Below are 22,874 nucleotides of genomic sequence, written 5' to 3' on the forward strand. Positions count from 1 at the left end.
TGCGATTCTTCTTATACGTACGGTACCGTTGTCAGAAGAAACTGATCACATTCTCGTGGTTGGTTTGGACAATTAATTCCATTCTGTTATGCTTTAAAGTGCACCTTTATCTGGCCATATCACTATACCCAAAAAATACCTTTCTCTAACTATTTTTATTATTATAAAAAACTTTTATAAATGTATTTATTCTTAAAAACGTGGTATTAAAAAGTCATTGTTTCCACCATTGCTTTAATTAATTATCTGCCCAAAAAAATATATCATAATAAAATATAAAAATATATATATATGTAGAAAGTAAAAAAAAAAAATAAAATAATAAAAAAAAAAATTATATATATATATATATATATATAACAAATCATATCGGCATATTGACATAAAATTGAATATTCGATTGAGCAGTGGGTACCAGTGTAAAGCTTCCATTTAAAACTTCCTTTCAAAATGCGAAAATCTAGCTCGAATATCCATTGACTCTCTGCCTTTGACATACATTTAATATAATTGCCCCCTCTCAAATTCTTTTTCATTTGTTCAATGCCAAACATTACACTTCCTTCGATTTTTCCATTGTGTTTTTCTTTATAATGGCATGATAATGGGTGGCCATCAAATAGTTTTTTTATATTTCGCAAATGTTCTTTTATCCTTATGTTAAGTTTTCTTTTTGACCTTCCGATAGAACTTTTTCCACAAGGACACTGTACTCCTTTTGTATTACAGCTGATATGATGTTTAATTGAGAAGGGGTTACTCTTATTTCCGAACGAATATATTATGGATCTTGCCTTTGTACTCTTACATACGGTACAATGTCTGCACGGATAAAAACCTGGTTGTTTCAGAAAGTTATTATTACTATATGTTCCAGAATTAGTTGTTTGTAGGTTCTTCTTATTTTGGATGGTTGGTGCTATCATGTTTCCCAAATTCTGTGCTTTTCTGAACACAAATTTTGTTTTTTTTGGAATATATTCCCCAATGGTTTTATCCTGTTTAAGGATGCTCCAATGTTTCTGAATAATTCGTTTGAAAATAAAGTGATCTTTTGAGAATTGTGTAATTATTGGAATGTTCACTATATCATCTTTTACATCTTTTTCACTTTCTTTTGGGGAGCTTCCTTTAGTATCTCGCCCAGTGGTTAACAATGTATCTCTAGGAATGTTATCTATTTCAGTTCTTACTGACCTGATAGAATCTAGCTCATATCCTTTTTGAATAAATTTATTTTCTAGATGGTCAGCTTTTCTCAAGAAGTCATCTAATTCAGTGCAATTTCTCCGATGGCGTAGGAATTGACTCTTGGGAATGTTGTCTAGCCATATAGGCAGATGACAGCTGTTTTTTAAGATCAAGCTGTTGCTGTCAGTTGGTTTATTGTATGTTTTCGTTTTCATTTTTCCTTTATCGACATAAACTGTTAGATCCAGAAAATGTATTTCTTCCTGGTTATGGGTTGAAGTGAATTCCAAAAAGAAGGGGTTCACATTTACCTCCCTTGAGAATCTTTTTAGGGATTCTTCCCCTCTAGCCCAAATAAAGATGACATCATCGATAAACCTGCGCCATAGGACCAAGTCCGCACCGAGCCTGCCAGTGGGATAGATGTTTTCTTCCTCCCATCGCCCTACATATAAAAATCGTCCTCGTAGAGAAAATAATTATGATGCAGTATAAATAATATAGAATCGATTATAAAATTGATTTGGGACTCAGGTAAATCGTTTGTAAGAAATGTTTGACAGCCTCACAACCTTTGTGATGTTCAATCACAGTATATAGTGATGTGATGTCTAATGTTCCCAAAATATAGTGGGGTTGCCATACAATGTCCTTTAATTGTTCTAAAATATGTTTGATATCTCGTAGGCATGCTGGTAGCATACATACGTACTTTTGAAGTTGGTGATCACATATTGAGATAAGTTTGAGGTCAGGTAATCGATGCCCCATACAATAGGGCGTCCGGGTGGATTAATACAAGACATATGAATTTTTGGTAAGTAATATAATACTGCTACTGGGAATCTTTCCTCCAGCTCCCTCCCTGACTGCACTATGCACTTTAGGTAATTCATATCTACTGTTATCCTTATGGCTAAACCACCCTGTTTACATTGTATTGTATATTTTGCACTTTGAATATGACAGCATATAATGGGTATTGGTGGCTCTAGCCACAATAGGCTTCATTTCCTTGAATATGTATTTTGTTGCATTGAGCTCAGGGATGGCTGCTGGACTCTAGCACATGCAGTGCTTTTTAATTGCTTTTATGTATCGTTTTTGATTCAATAAAGTTTTCATTTGTTTCGCATACATCCTGCTTTGTTTCTGTGTTCTATAACTAAAATTTGGGATGTCTATATGCCAAGGCGCCTTTGGCCTAGCCATACTTTTCAGACCCTTCCCTCTCCTTTCTAAATGTAATATAATACTGCTAAACGAGCTCTTTTTTATATTGATTTGTTGGATAAGATTTTAATTTTTCATAAGTGCGGCTATCCCCTAGTATGCGTTGTAATTCTTTGTTGTAATCATCTTGATTTAATATCAAATCTTTGCAAAAAAACGAACAAATAGTGATACGCCCAGCTGATAAATGGGGGAAGTATAGTTATATTAAACAATGGAAAAAAAACACAATGGAAAAATCGAAGGAAGTGTAATGTTTGGCATTAAACAAGTGAAAAAGAATTGGAGAGGGGGCAGTTATATTAAATGTATGTCAAAGGCAGAGAGTCGATGGATATTCTTGCTAGATACGCTAATTCCTAATGGTTTAAATAGCAAGATCGAACTTTTCGCATTTTGAATCGAAGTTTTAAATGGAAGATTTACACTGGTACCCACTGCTCAATCGAATATTCAATTTTATGTCAATATGCCGATATGATTTGATATTTGAGTATATATATATATATATATATATACACTCACCGGCCACTTTATTAGGTAACCTGTCGTTAACACTTAATCTCTAATCAGCCAATCACATGGCAGCAACTCAGTGCATTTAGGCATGTAGACATGGTCAAGACAATCTCCTGCAGTTCAAACCGAGCATCAGTATGGGGAAGAAAGGGGTTTGAGCGCCTTTGAACGTGGCATGGTTGTTGGTGCCAGAAGGGCTGGTCTGAGTATTTCAGAAACTGCTGATCTACTGAGATTTTCACGCACGACCATCTCTAGGGTTTCAAAGAATGGTCCGAAAAATAAAAAACCTCCAGTGAGCGGCAGTTCTGTGGGCGGAAATGCCTTGTTGATGCCAGAGGTTAGAGGAGAATGGGCAGACTGGTTCGTGCTGATAGAAAGGCAACAGTGACTCAAATCGCCACCCATTACAACCAAGGTAGGCAGAAGAGCATCTCTGAACGCACAGTACGTTGAACTTTGAGGCAGATGGGCTACAGCAGCAGAAGACCACACTGGGTGCCACTCCTTTCAGCTAAGAACAGGAAACTGAGGCTACAATTTGCACAAGCTCATCGAAATTGGACAGTAGAAGATTGGAAAAACGTTGCCTGGTCTGATGAGTCTCGATTTCTGCTGCGACATTCGGATGGGTCAGAATTTGGCGTCAACAACATGAAAGCATGGATCCATCCTGGCTTGTATCAACGGTTCAGGCTGGTGGTGGTGGTGTCATGGTGTGGGGAATATTTTCTTGGCACTCTTTGGGCCCCTTGGTACCAATTGAGCATCGTTGCAATGCCACAGCCTACTTGAGTATTGTTGCTGACCATGTCCATCCCTTTATGACCACAATGTACCCAACATCTGATGGCTACTTTCAGCAGGATAAAGCGCCATGTCAAAGCTGGAATCATCTCAGACTGGTTTCTTGAACATGACAATGAGTTCACTGTACTCAAATGGCCTCCACAGTCACCAGATCTCAATCCAATAGAGCATCTTTGGGATGTGGTGGAATGGGAGATTCGCATCATGGATGTGCAGCTGACAAATCTGCGGCAACTGTGTGATGCCATCATGTCAATATGGACCAAAATCTCTGAGGAATGCTTCCAGCACCTTGTTGAATCTATGCCACAAAGAATTGAGGCAGTTCTGAAGGCAAAAGGGGGTCCAACCCGTTACTAGGATGGTGTACCTAATAAAGTGGCCGGTGAGTGTATATTTATTGGGGGGGTTCATTTGCTTTAGATTTGTTCCTTTACAGGACAAGAGCTTGCACATGCGATGGGCCATACTAACACTTTTTCTCCATGATTTGGGGGATGGAGAGCTGAATGTATGGTGTGGTCAGGCTTAGTGAGGTGGTGCTGATGTTGGCATCACATTCTCCCTAAGTAGGGAGATAGGTAGCCTTGTGATTAGAGAGCTGTAGGAATAGGCTAGGCTAACTGAAGCAGCAGGGGGAGCCTTAGGTATTTCCTGGCTTTTTTGACACGGACTTGCGACCGTTGTGTTTAGCTCTTAGTGACACACATATCCACCTCAAACACCGAAGTGGGACAATTTATTAGGGGTTTGATTTGAATTAGGCACAGTCTTATGATTTATTTTTTTGTACGTTTATTTCTTTTTATAACTCAAAGTAATCTGGCAAAGCAGTGTGCTTTCAGTGTAGGCTAGAAAATAGCCATAGGAGAACCCCAACGGCTTACTTAGGCCTACAATAGCGTTATATTTAACTTTTTTTTGTTTGCTTGTGGCTGGGCTTGCTGGCATTAGTAGTGCAGCTAGTACCATATTGTGAGGAATTTGCTGGGAGACTTGCGACCGTTGTGTTTAGCTCTTAGTGACACACATATCCACCTCAAACACCGAAGTGGGACAATTTATTAGGGGTTTGATTTGAATTAGGCACAGTCTGCTGATTTATTTTTTTTTACGTTTATTTCTTTTTATAACTGAAAGTAATCTGGCAAAGCAGTGTGCTTTCAGTGTAGGCTAGAAAATAGCCATAGGAGAACCCCAACGGCTTACTTAGGCCTACCATAGCGTAATATTTTACTTTTTTTTTGTTTGCTTGTGGCTGGGCTTGCTGCCACTAGTAGTGCAGTTAGTACCATATTGTGAGGAATTTGCTGGGAGACTTGTGACCGTTGTGTTTAGCTCTTAGTGACACACATATCCACCTCAAACACCGAAGTAGGACAATTTATTAGGGGTTTGATTTGAATTAGGCACAGTCTGCTGATTTATTTTTTTTTACGTTTATTTCTTTTTATAACTCAAAGTCATCAGGCACAGCACAAAATCCAGTTGTGTGCTGTCAGTGTAGGTTAGAAACTAGCCATAGCAATAGGATAGCATCGTTTTGTTTAAAAAAAAAATAAAAAAAAATAAACACAAAAAAAAAATTTAAAGTTTACACTTTAATTTTGAAAATGTTTAACCCGAGGGCTAGGGGTAGAGGACGAGGGCGTGGACGTGGGCGTCCAACTACTGCAGGGGTCAGGGGCCGTGGTCCTGGGCGGGGTGAGACAGCACCTGCTGATGAGGGAGCAGGGGAACGCCGCAGAGCTACACTCCCTAGGTTCATCATGTCTCAAGTTACTGGGACACGTGGTAGAGCACTGTTGAGGCCAGAACAGTGCGAAGAGGTGATGTCGTGGATTGCGGACAATGCTTCTAGCCATTTGTCCACCAGTCAGTCTTCCACGCAGTCCACCCATGTCACCGAAATCAGCACTCCTCCAGCTCCTCCACCTCAGCCTCCTTCCCCCCCAGTCTGCCCCCTCCCAGCAAAATTTGGCATTTGAACCGGCATACTCTGAGGAACTGTTTTCTGGACCCTTCCCACAGTCACAAACCACTTGTCCGGTTGCTGCTGAGCTATTTTCCGATGCCCAGGTTTTCCACCGGTCGCAGTCTGTGGGTGATGATGACATTATTGACGTAGTGGAAGAAGTTTGTAAAGAGGTGTCGGATGATGAGGAGACACGGTTGTCAGACAGTGGTGAAGTTGTTGTCAGGGCAGGAAGTCCGAGGGGGAAGCAGACTGAGGGATCGGAGGATGATGAGGTGACACACCCAAGCTGGGTTGATTGGCCGGGTGAACACAGTGCTTCTGAGATGAGGCGAGTCCTATAGCAGAACAGGTTGGAAGAGGCAGTGGTGGGGTCAGACGGAGAGGCAGGGCCAGAGCTGGTGCATCAGCGCCAAATGTTTCCCGTGGTCAAGCTCCCGTGGAGAGGGCTAGATTTTCAGAAGTCTGGAGGTTCTTTAAAGAAACACCGGATGACCGACGGACTGTGGTGTGCAACCTGTGCCAAACCAGGATCAGCAGGGGTTCCACAACTACTAGCTTAACTACCACCAGTATGCCTGGCCGATGTGTTAAATCTCATAGTTCAGCGGTTCCTCAAGACATACCCCAATCTGTCTGATTTGCTCACGAAGGTGCGCCGCATCTGTGCGCATTTCAGGAAGTCCAGCACAGATGCTGCCAGTCTCAGGGCAGCGCAGCGTCGCCTCCAACTGCCCGCTCACCGACTGTTGTGCGACGTGCCCACGAGGTGGAATTCAACATTAACCATGTTATCCAGAGTTTACCAGCAGCGCAGAGCGATTGTAGACTGCCAGATGTCAACTTCCACCAGAACTGGTAGTCAGGTCAGTCAGCTTCCTCAAGTCTACAATGAAGAGTGGACGTGGATGTCTGATATCTGTCAGGTGCTGAGTAACTTTGAGGAGTCAACACAGATGGTCAGTGGCGATGCCGCCATTATCAGCCTCACCATCCCGGAGTTGGAGGAGTTGGAGGAGTTGGAGGAGGAGGAAATGGAGAGTCAGGCCAGTGAGGGGAATGAATTCTTGCGCGTTGGGACTCTGGCGCATATGGCAGATTTCATGCTAGGCTGCCTATCCCGTGACCCTAGCGCTCAAAGAATTTATTCCAGCACCGATTACTGGGTATTCACTCTCCTGGACCCACGGTACAAGCAAAATCTTTCCACTCTCATCCCTGGAGAGCAAAGGAGTGTGAGAATGCATGAATACCAGCAGGCCCTGGTGCACAAGCTGAAACAGTATTTCCCTTCTGACAGCGCTAGCGGCAGAGGGCGTACTTCTGCGGGACAAGTAGCGAGGGAGAGTAGGCGAGCAGGCAACTTGTCCAGCACTGGCAGGGGTACGCTTTACAAGGCCTTTGCCAGTTTTATGTCACCCCAGCAAGACACTGTCACCTGTCCCCAGTCTCGGCAGAGTAGGGCTGATCTTTACAGAAAGATGGTGAGGGAGTACGTAGCTGACCATACCATCGTCCTAAATGATCACACAGCTCCCTACAACTACTGGGTTTCAAAGCTGGACATGTGGCACGAACTGGCGCTGTACGCCTTGGAGGTTCTTGCCTGCCCTACCGCTAGCGTGTTGTCCGAGCGGGTTTTCAGTGCAGCTGGTGGCATCATTACCGATAAGCGTACACTCCTGTTGACTGACAGCGCTGACAGGCTGACGCTTATCAAGATGAATAAAGCCTGGATTTCTCCGGATTTTCATTCTCCACCAGGTGAAAGAAGCTCAACCTGAATAATGTATGCACTCCTCCTCCTCATTGTCCTCCTTCTCCTCCTCTTTGTACACTAAAGCAGAGGAAACTGGCTATTTTTTGCCAGGGCCAACTGGCTCTAGCTATAGTACTCTATGTATTTAATTTTTCTGGAGGGCCACCTACCCGGTCCTCTGTTTTAAACAATTTTTGGGAGTGCCACATACAGGCACTCAATCTATTTAATTTTTGCATAAAGTTTTTCATCCTGATTGTAGATGTTCTTTAATGCATGCTAGGAGTATCATTACTCATTTTTAAGGAGCTGACTACTATACAGAGATAAAACCTTCAAGATATTGCTGGATGATGTAGGTAATGCTAATATTCCTGTCTGGTCTTTGCAGATATTGCCATATAATCACTATAATCATTAAAAGAATGGAAGATCTGATGGTAGGTTCCCACTGACCTTCTAAACCCTAATTTAGCTAATCCTAGAATACTTTCTATACTAAACTACAGTTTATATAACTAATATGCTAATTTCTGGCAGAAGCTACTGGGGCGTGGAGTAGACTGTCTTAGGGGACAAGCAGGCATGGACAGCACAGGTTACTGGAAACTTTGCTCCTGCTGCCTGGAAAGGTTACTCCATGCCCCAGTAGCCTGTGCCAATGTAGTTCTTCAGAGTGCCCTAATAATTATTTTAGATTTCCACCTGTCCATAACAACAGCAATTGTGGTTTTTCCGAAATCACTGCATTTCTGACTTCATGACGAGCAGCAACCTCTCCCTAGCTGTCTCATGTGTAATGGCGTCTGGACATGTGACACTGTCTTATATTGCTGTCACATGTCCAGCCTTGCCAATCAAAGGCTACATAGGACATGCCTGTGGTTACGAAAGGGCCGTAAGCTGCTAGATTTGTTGCTTTAGCAGTCAGTCAGGCAGTTTTTCTTGAACATGGACCTGGATCCTAAACAGCAGCTCTTTTCAGGTTCTCCAGGTTCATGTGGATAAGGTGGGTGCCAAACCTTTCAAATCCGTTACAGACCAGAATTGAGCGCATTGGATACGGTCATCGCTGCCCACAGCAGGAAGTACATGGATCCAATTCTACAGACAGAATGTGTTTGTTTGAAGGCAGCCAAAGTTTGTACAATCTGCAAAAAAAAAATAAAAAATAGCACAAAAACATGGGTGCCTACATGGATATATTTACATGTACAGTGTAGTGACTGCAGGGATATATTTGTGTAGGGAATAGTGACTACAGGAATATATTTATCTGTGTAGCATAGTGACTACAGGTATATGTTTATGTGTATGGAATAGACATTTTTTTTTTCAATCACGAATGAATCAATCCATATGTGCAGAATACCAGTAGAACTGCTCTGTGCAAATATGGAGGATATCAGCTGTAGTACCATAATATGCCCATATAAAGAGATGAAAAGAAGTATTGTGCTATGTTTATATATACAGGATAGGAGTAGTAGTATTGTACTCAGGGTCGTGATGAGGAGTCGGCGATCGCCTAGGGCGCTACCCTCAACTCTCATCCTGGGGCGCCGTCCTGGTCCCCGTAGTGAACAGCCATATGTGTATCTTTAAGATATGCATATCACTGGTGGATGGTGCCCTCTAGGAGCCAGTGGAATGTCTGCCAACGTCATTGCTTAGGCGCACAGGTAGGCAAGTGTTTTATTTTTTGGGGCATGGCTATATATTACGGGGAGGGGAGGTGGGTGGTGGTGGCAGACTATGTACTACTAGGGGGCAGGCTATATGCTACAGGAAGGCAGGCTGGCTATATACTACGGGGGGGGCAGGCTGGCTATATACTGTGGAAGCGGTTGGCTGTATACTACAAAGGGGCAGGCTGGCTGTATACTACAGGGAGGTAGAATGGCTATATATTACGGGGCTGGCTGGCTATATACTACTGGGGGCTGGCTATATACTACTGGGGGAAGGATGGGTGTATACTACAGGGGGGCTGGCTGGCTGTATACTACAGGGATGCAGGCTGCCTATATACTACTGTGGGGGGGCAGGCTTGCTATATATTACTGGGAGGCAGGCTGGTTATATACTACTGGGGGGCAGGGTACTGGCTGGCTATATACTACGGGGCTGGCAGGATATATATTGGCCGACTATATACTGAAGGTATACTATATTGTGTGACCGGAGCTCTATAACTTCTTAGTCTTTCATCCTTATTTCAGATTCATACGAGTTTCTTATAGTATACTTATATCACCTTCGGGTGATACTTGGATCCATCCAGGACCGTTGATGTAGCTCTATTTTACAGATAGGGTGCTGCATTTTTATAATAATTTTTTGAGTGTTACTGTTTTAAATATATACTGAAGGCATGGGCTACCTATATACTGGGGAAGTGTGCTGGAGCTACCAGATTAATGAGGGGTAAAATTTTACGGTAGTATATTGGTGGGTAGAAGTGTATTATCTGTATATGCAGGGGGCACTTAGCTGTTATCTAGGGGACATTATATTGACTGTGATTTTTTTTTAGGAAAGGAGTGTGGAGATGTTATCCAGAGGCCACAATCACCCCCGTGGCAAATTCTGAAAAGTTTCCATGACATTCTCTCCCTGATGGTGAAGGATTGGCCACAAGGAGGAGACTACAGGTAAAAGAGCCGGATGGACCGGACCAAAATCCACATAGAAGGAGACAGCTGCATCCTAACAGTAAGTGATGTCTGTGACCGAGTGCAACCCAGATTTGCAGATATATTGATATGTGTCGTAAGTTAATTTTTGGTCTAGAAGTGCTGTTATGTGCTGTTTATTCATTGCCGGTGAATATTTAAGTTGAATCAATTTTATTGAACAATGTAAAACACAAAACACAGTACTGTCAGGTATCTGACAGTCAGCGAAAGCCACATGGGGACAGAGTGGCCTTTTGGATAGGGAGAAATAGAAGAGCAAGAACAGATCCCAAAGGGGCCACGATTGTATGGTAACTTAACTCCACACTCGCTCTTCTCAGCGAGGCTTATCACCACTCGTATATTCACTGTATGAAAATATCAGATTGTTCACCTCTCTCAAAAAGTGATTCACTGAAAATGAGGGAAAAGAGAGTATAAGTAAAAATAAAAAATAACTTTTATTGGATATATATTAAAATGGGTAGAGAAGTGTATAGTTAAGGTGTAGATCTTACACCCAACTAATAAAGTGTTTTAATAATAAAAACTTTATCCGACCTCAGGTATCGCACAATTTTGTGCAGGGAAACACTGACATCGGAATGTGGACAAACACTGTGGAGGTCTGTAGTCTATTCAGTGGGGAAATAGATCTCACTGTCTAGCGGATGGTAGGCACGCATACACTGCATGCACATACCACTAGCCTAGGACTACCTGAGAGTTCCTATTCCCGACTACCCTCCTCAAGATAATAGGATAAAATTGATATCGGTAGAAACCTATCTCACACTGCACATAGTTAACTTTCAGTTGAGATGGTGTGTTAATGTGGAGGCTATATGGAGGCTGGTGATATCTCGATAGAGGTAAGTTGTCTCATAAAGACGATTCTGACTACATAGTCCGATTAGTGACAGCTCAGGACTGAAACTCTATCTCCAGCTAGCTCTCCTACAGGTAAGAGATCCGACGCGTTTCCTAATCTAATTCATCAGGGATCTGATGCATTGTGTCTAAGTTAAACACACATCGATATAAACACACATTCAAACAGCGTGTCCCTGCATAGATGTCAGCGTCAGCGGCCGCGGGGAAACGCTGGGTATTTAAGTAGGTAGCCCCACCTTCCTGTGATGTCACAGAGTGGTTGACAACCAATGCGGGGAGCCGAAGACATCGAGCCTCCCGCAGAGGACACGCCCCCCCCTACGCGTCAGAATGGTAAAAGCCAATGGAAGGACCGGAGGAGAGGATCCGCCTCCAGTCACATGATCGCCAGTCCGGTAAGCACCCTAAAGGGCCGCCCCGACTCAGCGAAGCCGTTGGCGATAGGACAGCGTAGAAGCGTGAGAAGATATGCCAATAGAAACAATAACAAACCACTCCCGCTAAAGGAAGAATGCGGGGAGGTAAGGGGTACCGAGGATGGTAGTGGGGGCGGGGAAAATAAACCGATGTCTGTCACATAAACATCGGCGGCCGGGTTCAGTTATAAGCAGTACCATGTCAAACTATTGATATAGCATACAAGATAATATAAGGTAGATGCATATTGTCTGAAACAGGCATATATGGTCTACATAGGACAGCGTGTAGGGAAGAAGGGAGAACAAAAAAGACAAAATCGAATCAAATGGCCTAAAGTACAAAGGATTATTATGCCATGCAAGCATGGCACGGCAACGTAACGAAACCAAAGGAGAGAACGAGAAATGGTGAGGGTAAGTAGAGGAGATCTGGAAAGATGTAATCGAGAGATCCCTAACTTTAGCCTCATCCATTCAGGGAGCAGGAGGTCACAGAAAACTAACAAAAGACAGGTTTTCATTGAGGCCATTAGGTTCCACCGTATTCAAGGTGTAAATCCACCTGGCCTCCTTTTGCTGAATCAGTCTGTCCCAGTTTCCCCCCCGTTTGGGGGGTCTGACCTTTTCTATGACCTGAAAACGTAGGAGTTTCGGGTCACTCTGGTGCCATCGGGCAAAATGTCTTGCCACAGTGGTATTACGTTGATTCCTAATGTCCCCTGCATGTTCCTCTATTCTCACTTTAATTGGGCGATATGTTTTTCCCACATAGTTGGTCGGACAGGGGCATGACAGCATGTACACGGCTCCCACTGTTTTGCAGTTGGCATAGTCACTGATATGAAAAGTTTCGCCTGTACTGGCACTCTGAAAGGTGTTACCCAGTAAAACCAGTTGGCATATGTTGCAACTGCCACATCTAAAGGTACCTGTTCTTTCTGAGAGCCAGGATCTGGGGGATCGTGCAGGCTCGAGATGACTATGGACGAGCCTGTCACGTAAATTTTTCCCTCTCCGGTAAGTAACAGATGGATGTGGTAACACAAGGTCTTTCAGATCTGGATCTTGTCTTAAGATCCGCCAGTATTTGTTGAGGATTTCTTTCACAGCATCCGCATTGGCATCAAAGGTACCGATCAGACGGATGATATTGTCATCTTCTTTATGTTTAGGGCTCAACAGATCTTCCCTCTTAGAAGTAAGAGCGTGTTGAAAAGCTATCGTGTCAGGGATTAATAGCCTTACCCAAAATATAAGTATTTATGTGGACCAGATCCTAAGACCTTTCGTCACGAGTTTACCATCATACGTACGTGACACCATGGACGTCTTGAGACAATTGGAGGGGATAATTTTGGATGAGAATACGTACCTCGCTAGTTTGGATGTGGAGGCTCTCTAATCCTCCATCCCACACACAAAGGGTTGTGAGGCGGTGGAGGCCTTCCTGAGTACTAGGGGGACACAATTTTCTGGTCACAATCGTCTTGTCAGGGATCTTCTCAGGTTCATTCTTGAAAAGAATGTTTTCCTCTTTGGGAATAGGCTCTTCCACCAGCTGAGGGGGACAGCAATGGGGAGCCCAATGGCCCCCAGCTATGCTAATCTCTACCTCGGCTGGTGGGAGGACCGAATTGTTTTCTCGGAGGAATACACCAGATGGACATCATGTATGCCCATCTGGCTTCGGTATATCGATGATATACTTATTGTGTGGTCCTCCACTCCCGCAGATTTTCATGATTTTGTTAGAGCCCTAAACATAAATGATCTGGGCTTACGCTTCACCAGCGAGATTCATGAAAACTCCATTGCATTTCTCGATATACGCATCTCCAAAACCTCAGATGGCCAATTACAAACAAGAGTACACAGGAAGGAAACGGCGACAAATAGTTTATTACGGTATGAGAGCTGTCACCCCACCCCCCTTAAAAAGGGAATACCAAAGGGACAGTTCCTCAGAGTGCGCCGTAACTGTAGTCACATGGAGGATTTCATGTCACAGGCTAAGGACCTGAGCCACAGGTTCATACAACGAGGATTTCCGAGACGAACTGTGACAAGAGCTTTTCAACACGCTCTTACATCTAAGAGGGAAGATCTGTTGAGCCCTAAACATAAAGAAGATGACAATATCATCCGTCTGATCGGTACCTTTGATGCCAATGCGGATGCTGTGAAAGAAATCCTCAACAAATACTGGCGGATCTTAAGACAAGATCTGAAAGACCTTGTGTTACCACATCCATCTGTTACTTACCGGAGAGGGAAAAATTTACGTGACAGGCTCGTCCATAGTCATCTCGAGCCTGCACGATCCCCCAGATCCTGGCTCTCAGAAAGAACAGGTACCTTTAGATGTGGCAGTTGCAACATATGCCAACTGGTTTTACTGGGTAACACCTTTCAGAGTGCCAGTACAGGCGAAACTTTTCATATCAGGGACTATGCAAACTGCAAAACAGTGGGAGCCGTGTACATGCTGTCATGCCCCTGTCCGACCAACTATGTGGGAAAAACATATCGCCCAATTAAAGTGAGAATAGAGGAACATGCAGGGGACATTAGGAATCAACGTAATACCACTGTGGCAAGACATTTTGCCCGATGGCACCAGAGTGACCCGAAACTCCTACGTTTTCAGGTCATAGAAAAGGTCAGACCCCCCAAACGGGGGGGAAACTGGGACAGACTGATTCAGCAAAAGGAGGCCAGGTGGATTTACACCTTGAATACGGTGGAACCTAATGGCCTCAATGAAAACCTGTCTTTTGTTAGTTTTCTGTGACCTCCTGCTCCCTGAATGGATGAGGCTAAAGTTAGGGATCTCTCGATTACATCTTTCCAGATCTCCTCTACTTACCCTCACCATTTCTCGTTCTCTCCTTTGGTTTCGTTACGTTGCCGTGCCATGCTTGCATGGCATAATAATCCTTTGTACTTTAGGCCATTTGATTCGATTTTGTCTTTTTTGTTCTCCCTTCTTCCCTACACGCTGTCCTATGTAGACCATATATGCCTGTTTCAGACAATATGCATCTACCTTATATTATCTTGTATGCTATATCAATAGTTTGACATGGTACTGCTTATAACTGAACCCGGCCGCCGATGTTTATGTGACAGACATCGGTTTATTTTCCCCGCCCCCACTACCATCCTCGGTACCCCTTACCTCCCCGCATTCTTCCTTTAGCGGGAGTGGTTTGTTATTGTTTCTATTGGCATATCTTCTCACGCTTCTACGCTGTCCTATCGCCAACGGCTTCGCTGAGTCGGGGCGGCCCTTTAGGGTGCTTACCGGACTGGCGATCATGTGACTGGAGGCGGATCCTCTCCTCCGGTCCTTCCATTGGCTTTTACCATTCTGACGCGTAGGGGGGGGCGTGTCCTCTGCGGGAGGCTCGATGTCTTCGGCTCCCCGCATTGGTTGTCAACCACTCTGTGACATCACAGGAAGGTGGGGCTACCTACTTAAATACCCAGCGTTTCCCCGCGGCCGCTGCCGCTGACATCTATGCGGGGACACGCTGTTTGAATGTGTGTTTATATCGATGTGTGTTTAACTTAGACACAATGCATCAGATCCCTGATGAATTAGATTAGGAAACGCGTCGGATCTCTTACCTGTAGGAGAGCTAGCTGGAGATAGAGTTTCAGTCCTGAGCTGTCACTAATCGGACTATGTAGTCAGAATCGTCTTTATGAGACAACTTACCTCTATCGAGATATCACCAGCCTCCATATAGCCTCCACATTAACACACCATCTCAACTGAAAGTTAACTATGTGCAGTGTGAGATAGGTTTCTACCGATATCAATTTTATCCTATTATCTTGAGGAGGGTAGTCGGGAATAGGAACTCTCAGGTAGTCCTAGGCTAGTGGTATGTGCATGCAGTGTATGCGTGCCTACCATCCGCTAGACAGTGAGATCTATTTCCCCACTGAATAGACTACAGACCTCCACAGTGTTTGTCCACATTCCGATGTCAGTGTTTCCCTGCACAAAATTGTGCGATACCTGAGGTCGGATAAAGTTTTTATTATTAAAACACTTTATTAGTTGGGTGTAAGATCTACACCTTAACTACACACTTCTCTACCCTTATCACCACTCGTGTTGGGGCACAACATAATGCTAAAGGCCAATGACGGACTAGACACCCAAAATGAACATGCAAGGGACATAAAAAGAAAAACAAACAAACAAACACAATACACAAAACGGTAGATAGGAACACGTGGAGGATAACACACGGGAAGGAGGGGCCAGTATGGGATCACCACAAGGGTTAGGATGGGGGATGGAAATGTGGCCATAGGATTTCCCATCCTCCGAGGCAGGACAACTAGTATCACCAGAGAGAGTGCAGGAGAGACCATCAGATGGCCTGGGCTTCAAAGAGAACCTTAAAGTCCTGCGATTCTCTAAAGCTCATCCATGTATACCACACATGCAGAAATCTTTCATGGGCCTCCGGGGTAATTGTAGCCAGCTCCTCCATGGGAAAGAGGCGAGACATTTCCAGAGCCCATTCGGCCATTGAGGGGCATGCAGTGGATCGCCAGTGGCTTGTGCAATTAGGCAAAAGCACAGTATGTCTTACTTTTGAGCTCCAATTTGGCAGGGAAGTACTGAAAGAAGCGCTACATCTGGGCAGGCGTTTACCTGTTTGCCCGAGATTTGTTGATACATATCAAACACCTGATTCCAGAAAGGCTTAAGGACCTCGTAACTCCACCACACGTACAACATATCACCTCTGCTAGATCCACAGCGCCAACAGATATCCGAGACGGAGGGGAAGGCTAAGTGCAACACTGTCTGCACCCGGTACCATTGTGACACTATCTTGTAACCTTTTTCCTGAGCTGCACAGGCAGAAGACATCTTGTGCGTGAAAAGGAAGGATTTATCCCAATCTTCCTGCGTCAGGGGGGCCCCGAGCTCGCCTTCCCAGCTTTGCACAAATGGGAGGTCTGAAGTCTTGGAGTCGTCCGTTAAAATGGAGTATATTGGGGAAATGGCGTGAGAAGGGGCAGAGCCCAGTCGAAATAACCCCTCAAAGGCTGTAAGGGAACTAGCAAAGGCCACTCCGTCACCAGCTCTTACTATGAAGGATCGCAGTTGTGAGTACTCGAACCAAGAGCTACTTGTGCGACCCTGGCGCAGGTTGAAGTCCCCGTGAGGTGGCAAAGGGGAGCCCTGCAAAAGGTCGTACATCCGTGGGTCTTCAAAAACCTCCCAGCCCAAAAACGACAGCTTAGTCATTACCAGCGGGAAACCTGGGTTGCAAAATATCGGGGTGAGAGGGCTAAGTTTGCGGGACAGGGACTTCTTAGCAACCAAAGACCTCCAAAGGCACAGAGCATCCCTAAGAACGATCGCCTGGGGCGCTGGGGCAGGGAAGGTTCCTGTTGGAACACACGGCAATAGTTTGAGAAGAGCCGAGGAGCATGTCTGCTCCAACGCCACCCACTGTTTGGATACCGAATTGTATGTCCAGTCTAGGAGTCTGAGGAGTATAGAGGCCTGGTGGTATAATGGAAGCTCAGGGAGGCCCGCCCCCCCCCCTATCATCTTTGGTCTGATCAATGTCTTCCAGGCTATCCTAGGACGCTTGTAACCCCATATAAATCTTAGCATGGCAGATCTTAGGGTACGGAAATAACTCAGGGGGGGAAGGACCGGCACAACCTGGAAGATATATAAGAAGCTAGGGAGCAAGTCCATTTTCAAGACATTTATCCTACCGAACCAGGAGAGTCGCTTGCGATCATATGCTTGGAGATCCTTTAGTGTACGCTCCAGTAAAGGTGTGTAATTGAGAGCGTAAAGTTTTGACAGATCAGTTGGGATCAATACTCCCAGGTATCCAGTCTGCCACCATTGAAAAGGAAAGTTATCCTTGATATGCTGAACCTCGGAAGTGGGTAGAGATATATTAAGGGCTTCAGTTTTAGTAAAATTGATTTTAAAGTCACTGACCGCACTATATCTCCTAAATTCCTGAATAAGTGAGGGAAAGGAAATCCTTAGTTGTGAAACATACAACAGCAGGTCATCCGCATACAATGCAGCCTTACAGTGTCTGGGACCCATCGAAATCCAGTGAATGTTGGGATTATTCCGGATAGCTGTAGCCAAGTGCTCCATCACTATGAAATACATTAGGGGCGAAAGCGGGCACCCCTGTCTGGTGCCGTTTTTAATTGGAAAAGACGAGAAAAGGTTTCCATTAACCCTCACCCTAGCTGTAGGTCCAGCGTACAACACCAAGACCTTCCCCAGGAATCTAGGCACCAACCATATCTGTCTGAGAGCAGTCTCCATAAAGCCCCAATGGACCCAGTCGAAGGCCTTTTCTGCGTCTAAAGATAGTAGACAAGATGGGATAGATCGCGTCTGCGCGTGGGACATCAGGAGAATGGTTTTGTTCAGGTTGTCGTGAGCCTCACGACCTGGGATGAATCCGACTTGACCTGTGTGTATCACAGACGGGATATGGGGGGGCCAAGCTCTCTGCCAATATCTTAGAGAATAACTTAACATCAACGTTTATGAGGGAGATGGGTCTGCAGCTGGCTGGCAGCGAGGGGTCCTTGCTCTGTTTGGGCAGCACACAACTGGTTGGGAAACCGGAGTTCGAGGATACAGCACTATAGACCTTGGGCTAGTAATGGGGACAGGAGTTCTCTAAATTGTTTAAAGAAGGCTGGACCCGCCAGGCACAGTCTAACATAAACCGTAATAAATGACAAAATATACCAATATGTAACCTTTAGTGTACTTCTTCGTGTGTACGCCCCAGCTCCCTCCACACTCCCACCATTTTTATGTATTTTTAGAAAACAATAACAAAAGCCACTAGGAAGACCTTAGACTCAATTAAGTGCCCATAAGGAACTCCCCAAAGAAACATAGGGAGGGAAACAATAGGGAATAATAGGATGAGGGGAGTAAGGGAAGGGAATAGGGCTAGAGGGGTAGTCTAGTAGGCGAGTAAGAAGATAGAAGGAGGCGTCTAGGCCGGGTGGCAGGAGGACAACGGAAGCAGTCCGGAAAGGGGGACCACCCCGGATCCTTATAAGAGTTGTCTGTACTCAGCCGATTGCTGAGAGAGGATCCATGGTTGCCAGGTTTTGCTGAATTTCGCATGGGTGCCGTGCAAGGATGACGTAAGGTCTTCCATACGCATGATGTCATTTACTTTGTTAACCCACATGGTCATTGTTGGAGGATTGGTTTGCTTCCATAGTGCTGGAATGCAAGAACGGGCAGCCATTATTAGGAAGCGCAATACTGATTTCTTTTATGTTTGCGCTGAAACATCACAATGATGGAGAAGTAGGAGAGGAGGGTCTAGTCTCACAGAGTCTCCACAGATCGAGATGAAGTGCTGCAAGTTTTGCCAAAATGGGGCAAGGACCCGACAAGACCAGAACACATGGAGGAAGGATCCTTCCTCCTCTCCACATCTCCAGCATGTGGGGGGCACCAGCGGGAAGATCGTGTGCAATTGAGTAGGTACCCTATACCACCTAGCCATGAGTTTATACCCTGCTTCCTGGTATCTCGAGCTGATTGAGGTGCAATGGCAAAGCTCGAAGATGCGCTCCTTCTGTTCAGGTGTAAGTGTGACATGTAAGTCTGTTTCCCATTGCCTTAAAAACTGAGGGCCAGGGGCGTGGCCTAGCTATGGCGGTGACCAGACGTGCCTTGTGCTAGCTCCTGCTTCAACCTCGAGAGAAGCTGTGTAGCATCGTGATCCAACACCTCAATTGCATCCAAATGGGACCCAAGAAGCGTACAGATCCCAAGGCTCCTTGCACCCCTCTAACAAGAACGGCAACGAAGGGGATAGGGAAGTTTCTTACCCCGGTGCAGACCTCAGCATCCACCCCACGAGGTACCGGAATGGCGGGCAGGCCCTCTCTGAACGGAGCCTCACGCTCACCCCTGGATGGACGGGCAGAGGATCGGCCGGCGTCGGCAGGCAGAGGGAAGGAAAGGTCCGGACCCTCAGGTCAGATCAGCCACCGGCGAGCGAGAGGGACTCCATACAGGAGGGAGCTCCCAAGATGGCGGCGCGCTCCGCTCCTAGTCCCGCGCTGCGGGATGGCGGGGAGCCGCGACAGATGCCGGAGGACCCTAAACCAACCGCCGATATAGCGGTAAGAGAGGAGGAGACGGGAGGCGGGATGGGAGATCGTCCTCCCGGCGGTTCAACGGCCGAGTCTGGGAGTTCGCAGCTGCAGAGCTCGCAGCTGCAGAGCTCACAGGCACATGCTGGCTCCGGCGCTATGACTGGCCTGGGAGAAGTCACACAGCAGCCGGTCCCGCAGCAAACAGCTGCTCTGATTGGGACGGAGTGGAAAGTGGCCTCTGCTACAGGGGCTCAGTCTGAGAGTCAGGTACTGGCGCCCCTGAAACAAAAGAGCTCGGCCATGGGAACTGCAAAGAAGAGCCCCTTCCCCCATAACGATCTGGGGGCTCATTCTCTAAAAATTTCACAGCCCCTGGGGGACTCCCAGCCATCCACCTCATGTGCTCACCCATACCACAGCCCAGGGGAGAGCGCTGCGCCCATGGTGGGGAGACCTGAATGTGGGGCGCCCAATACTGCAGCAGACCCATCCATGCCCGCACAGTGGGCAGATCCCCACGAGCACCCCCACTCGCCGGTTCTCTGGTCATCACAGGAGGGAGACTGGCCGTCTACACACCGACCCGGGGATCTCGAGCAGCCATGTTGACATCTTCCTCCCTTCCACCCAGTGAACCGCAGGGCTCTGTGGGAATGAATCCTGCCATGTCTCCATACTCAGATAGTTCCTCTCTCTCACCTCAGAGGCAGCGCATGTTGCTAGCACAAGAATATTCATCAGGCATGTTGGCACAGGAGATGGGGGCTCTAGCAGAATTACGAGCTCTTCGCACACATCTTCGATCTATCCCTACTAGGGAGGACATGGAAAGTTACGTGGCCAGATTGGAGCAGTCGTATGCTGCGGAATTGGGAGTGGTGCGAGAGGATGTCCAGAGAGTAGCTGCCAGAGTGTCCACTGTGGAAGACAGTACTTCTACCCTTATCAATCGTGTTGAGACCCACGAGACTATGTTAGCTACGCATACATTCCAGCTCCAATTTCTGGCAGATCAGCTGGATGACACGGAAAACAGGGGTCGCCGCAATAACATTAGAATTCGTGGCTTGCCTGAAACAGTGGATAACTCCAGTCTACACAATACTTTACAGCAAATTTTCAACTCCTTGCTGGAGGTCCCGGCAGAGACACATCTGGAACTGGACAGAGCACACCGATCCTTGCAAGCCAAACCCGCTGCTCTGGACCCACCGTGGGATGTCATCTGCAGAGTGCATAAATATCAAATAAAGGATGCCATTATGTCCAAAGCCAGAGAAGCTGGAGAGGTTGTCTACAGGGGTACATGCATACAGTTACTCCCAGACCTTTCTCGTCTTACTTTACTTAAACGTAAAGCTCTAAAACCATTCTTGGAGGAATTGAGAAAAAGAAACATTCCATACTCATGGGGGTTTCCATTCAGACTACAGATTCGCCATGCGGATAGGAGATACACCCTACAACATCCGGTGGACGTCCCGGGTCTGTCCGCGGCCTTGGGTTTTCCCACTGAATGGCCAAGGCTTCCCATTCCAGAGGGCCTTAGAGGCAATGCCCCACCTCCGCCACTCCCAGCTAGACCTCCGCGACGAGGAGGTCGAAGGGGCCAAAGAGATCGTGCTTCTCCTCCACATCAAGCCCAACAAATGCAGAGATTTGTTCGCCCGCAAGAAGATCGGTAATTGGGTTTCTCAAAACCTGTTCATTTTTTCCCTACCATGGTTATAGCTCACTTTCCTTATCATTCGATTGGAAAAGTGGGGAAATGTAGTAATCTATCTGCTGTATTTCACCTGTTATATTATAGCCATGGGGGGATCAACCGATTTGTTCATACGAATATAGTTGCCTTTATATGTCTCCTTAATGGGTCCAAATGCCTATTTGCGTTGGATACGTTGTCAGTTTTTGTTTCAGCCAGTTAAATCAGAAACAGCTTCCAAGAGGGATCTACAGGATCTGTGTGTCTTCCTCCTAGTTGGACGCTTCCCCCAGGGGTTTCCGCGTATAATTTAAGATACGCGTGTAGTTACACTGTAACCCAATTTAAAATTGGTTATTCTATTAGTTGTAATTTGTCTTTTCTTGTGTCCCATCTAATTTTTGTCTCTGTGTATTGTCTTAGAACGATTGCGGTTTGAGTGTTGTTTCTTTGCTTATCCCCCCTTTTTCTACTGCTCTCTTGCTGGGCTTACTTACTTATTTGTCTAAGGGGATCCCTCCTCAGGTTACATCGTTCGATATCATTATGAGCAGCTTGAGACTGGCATTCTGCTCCTTCAATGTGAAAGGTCTTAATGCACAAGCAAAAAGAGGCCAAATTCTGTACCGACTTAGCAAACAGAAAATACTGATAGCCCCCTTTCAGGAAACTCATTTTGTAGCTAATGCTGTACCCACATGCCCGACAAATTTATACTCCAAGTGGTACCATTGCCCGAACCCAGAGCGGAAAGCTGGGGGGGTCTCAGTAGCAGTCCACAAGTCCCTACAATTCACACTGTTAGATTCTAAATTTGATCCAGAAGGTAGATGTTAGGATCAGTGGATCCTCAGGACCACCGCGGGAGATGTAACTAGCCAACACCCGGAACCGGAGCCTAGCAGCACCTGGTATTCACCAGAGCCCGCCGCAAAGCGGGTTGGACTTGCTGCGGCAGGATACCACTAGGTCGTTCCCAGGTGTGACTAGCCCACGGTGGCAGCCGAGGTCGAGGTACCTTAGCGGATGACAATCTCGTAGACAGGTCCAGGCACAGGGTCAGGGCAGGCGGCAGAGGTGCAACGTCAGGTCCAAGTCCGGGGTCAGCAACAGGAGGTCCAGGCAGGTGGGAACGGGAACACAGCAACACGGAGGAACTCGGGTAACACGGGACACAGGAGCGGGAACACACAGGAATACACGGGAACGCAGGAATACACAGGAACGCAGGAATACACAGGAACGCAGGAATCGCTAGGAAGCTTTCTCAAAGGCTATGAGGCACAAAGATCCGGCAGGGGACACAGGAAGAGGCAGGATTCTTAAAGGTGAGGTTCAGCCAGTGCACCAATTAGCGGTGCGCTGGGCCTTTAAATTTTCGGCAGGAGCCGCGCGCGCGCCCTAGGAGGCGGGGACGCGCGCGCACGGCAGTCCGGGGAAGAGCAGGAGCCGGGAGAGGTGAGTCCAGCGACGGGCCTGCAGCGGGGGCAAACGGGGGTGCACGGATGCGCCCGCGATCCGAGACAGGGATCGCGGG

This window comes from Engystomops pustulosus, chromosome 5 (assembly GCF_040894005.1).
Source record: "Engystomops pustulosus chromosome 5, aEngPut4.maternal, whole genome shotgun sequence".
Classification (NCBI taxonomy): domain Eukaryota; kingdom Metazoa; phylum Chordata; class Amphibia; order Anura; family Leptodactylidae; genus Engystomops; species Engystomops pustulosus.